The sequence below is a fragment of the Ruditapes philippinarum genome, unplaced genomic scaffold, assembly GCF_026571515.1.
Source record: "Ruditapes philippinarum isolate M1 unplaced genomic scaffold, ASM2657151v2 ctg7207_1_1_1_1, whole genome shotgun sequence".
NCBI classification, from domain to species: Eukaryota; Metazoa; Mollusca; class Bivalvia; order Venerida; family Veneridae; genus Ruditapes; species Ruditapes philippinarum.
Genome location: NW_026863736.1, coordinates 2922 through 6107, shown reverse-complemented (window position 1 = coordinate 6107; position 3186 = coordinate 2922). Strand labels below are relative to the sequence as shown.

Sequence of the window (3186 nt, the reverse complement as noted above, 5' to 3'; positions counted from 1 at the left end):
AAGTGTATAACATAGCTGTATTAAACTTTGAAATGCAGGTACAGTACCTTTTTCTTAAATACCATCTTTTCAATTGAGCATTACCAATTTCTAAAAAATATAATCATGTCCTTATAATATGCTCAAATTGTTTCATTTACTATCTCTACAAAGCTGACAACTATCATGCTAGAGTTTATGACCTGAATCATTTCATAAATATCTCGAAAAATCATGACCTTTAGACTTACTCCCAGCGATTGAATATAGTACATAAAACATTGCAGAACATGTATTAGACATACAAATGAAAGTTTTTTTCTTCCAAACAAAAAGATTTTACTATATGTACATAATGAAAATCAATGACCCTGGGGTTGGGTCAATTTTGACCTCAAGGCTATAATTTGAACAATCTTGGTAGAGGTCCACTTTACTATATTTCATGTCAAATATCTAACCTCTAGCCTATGTTAATTCAGAGAAGAAGATTGTTTTAAGATTGTACAATATACATATATGGAAAACCTATAACCAACCCCCACCCCGGGTTCGGGCCAATTTTGACAGTAGAGGCAAAATTATAAGAACTTTGGTAGAGAACCTATAGATGATATCATATACCAAAGCTCTAAGCCTTGTAACTTCACACAAGGAGACTTTTTAAGTTTTTACTATATGTGCATAGTGAAAAATCAATGACTCCTATATATTAAAAAATAACTGACATTAACTGGATTTTCTCAATTTAATGTATTGCCTACCGGTTTCTATAATCATCAGGGCAAATAAACATAAAACCACAGTTACAACGTCATTTGACGTTATTGATTATTTTATTGATGTGTTTAAACCAAAACTAAACAAAAATTGATGACATCAACATTTTTACGTTGCGTACACATGAGTACATAAATAAAGCCTTGTACCTTTAGATAAGAATATTTTTAGTTTTTACTACATGTACATAGTGAAAATCAATGACCCCCAGGGTGGCTCCAATTTTGACCCCAATTTGAACAATCTTGGTAAAGGTGTACCAGACAGTGTCTTATGTAAAATTTCTAAACTCTAGGCCATGTGGGTCTTTACAAGAATTTTTAAAAATATTTATTCTTATCTATCCATTTGGTTGCCATGGCAACCAGATTTCTGCATGGAATCAAATTATTTGCACAACTTTAGAAGCCCTTCAACCAAGGTACAAGCATGCCAAGTTTGGTTGCAATTGGATTAGTGGTTTTTTAAAAGAAGATTTTTTAAGTTCACTATATAATCTATATAACATATACACACACACACACACACCCACACACACACACACGCACGCACGCACGCACACACACACACAGGTAAATCGCTATATGCCATCGCAGATACTGCGGTGGCATAAAACGATATTTTATCACGTTTTGAACAATAAAAACTTACGTCTTAGAATGGATTGTATTGTGTTTACATTTATCATTCTTGTATGTTTGAAATAACGTGAGATGCCGTCATAACGCTGCTTACGGATTAGCGCCGTTTTGTCAAAATATTTATTAACTGATATTGATCAAGTATGTGGCGTTAGTGTATGTGAGATATTATTTCGGCATTTTTTTTAAGAACTGAATATATAAATGAAAATATGTTTTATTGTTGCTTTAAAAGGCTTTGTAAACTGTATAATCGAGGGTGATAACATAACGGCCGCATATACAAGTAGTCCCTAACCAGCGTTTATTGGCAGTTTAACACCGTTTCTTTTTTGTCTTCTTTGTCTAAAGTGACAAAATCACGTGGAGTGTTAGAATATTAAATCAACAAGCATGGTTATAAGTCCTAATTTAACGGTTAATGTCCACATTGTAGCGGATATTTTCATACAAATTTAAACCTTTTTATGAGTTGATTACTTTTTTCTGAATGCCGCGAAGCTTAAACGTATAAGTGTGTTTGCACAAGAAAATCTCTTACATACCGGCTCTTTTGTTAAAAGCGGTCTAGTAAATCACTTACCGACCGCTTAACAGGTCTGCAAATATATACCGACCTGTTATTGTTCTATTGTTCTCTAGACAATAGAAAGTATATGAAGTCGAGAAACTCGTGCATTACACAATATTCACCGTAAACGCAGAAATTTTGAAAAATAACGCTGAATTGTGCAAATTTATAGGGGGGGGAATAATGACCACTTTGAATTGGAAAAAGGGTCGATATATATTTTCAAGTACATTTGATCAAATTAATAGAATAAAATTAGCGCATACGGCTGTAAGTACCCTCATAACATATATTCCCGATTATTTGTGAGAAAAACGAACTGGCTACTGTTCTGGCGTTGAAGTTTGTGTTTCGCCGCTATTCTTTATAGTTTGCTTTTCGGTATACCTAACACATTTGTGGAACGATATAGCTTCATAAGATACTAGTTTTCGGCATTTATTACCATAACTATGTCTGATTTTGCACAATCCTGCATTATTTTAACAATTCTGCAATATGGGATATATACGACGATTGGTGCATATCGAATCAAAGTCATCTTCTGCATCTTTCTTTCGTTTATCTTAAGGATAAGACCGCTTTTTATGCCCCCGCCATATAATGGCAGGGGCATATAGTGTTACCCTGTTCCGTCATTCCGTCATTCCGTCCTTCCGTCCTTCCGTCATCATCAGTTTCCGTTCATTATCTTAATAACCCTTGCACATATTGAACTCAAATTTGACATATGGATATGTCATGAGAAAATACAGGTCAAGTTCGAAATTGGTCATGTCCTTCCGTCATCATCAGTTTCCGTTCATTATCTTAATAACCCTTGCACATATTGAACTCAAATTTGACATATGGATATGTCATGAGAAAATACAGGTCAAGTTCGAAATTGGTCATGGTTCGATGATTTTTGGCAGAGTTATGCCCCTTTTACATTGAAAATAATATGAAATTTTCAGTTTCCGTTCATTATCTCCCAAACGGTTCAAAACATTCAATTCAAAATTGACATATGGATATGTCATGAGAAAATACAGGTCAAGTTCGAAATTGGTCATGGTTCGATGATTTTTGGCAGAGTTATGCCCCTTTTACTTTGAAAATAATATGAAATTTTCAGTTTCCGTTCATTATCTCCCAATCGTACAACACATTTAGCTCAAACTTGACATATCGATACGTCTAAGGAATGCGCAGGTCAAGTTCGAATTTGGTCAT

General features: G+C 34.1%; 1 long non-coding RNA gene across 1 annotated transcript; it reads left to right on the top strand.

Moving 5' to 3' along the window:
* Window positions 1-2550: 2550 nt before the first annotated feature.
* LOC132723172 (uncharacterized) lies at window positions 2551-2943 on the top strand. The gene is made up of 2 exons (XR_009624710.1): window positions 2551-2726; window positions 2845-2943. It is a non-coding gene; the product is annotated as an uncharacterized LOC132723172 (long non-coding RNA).
* Window positions 2944-3186: the final 243 nt, after the last annotated feature.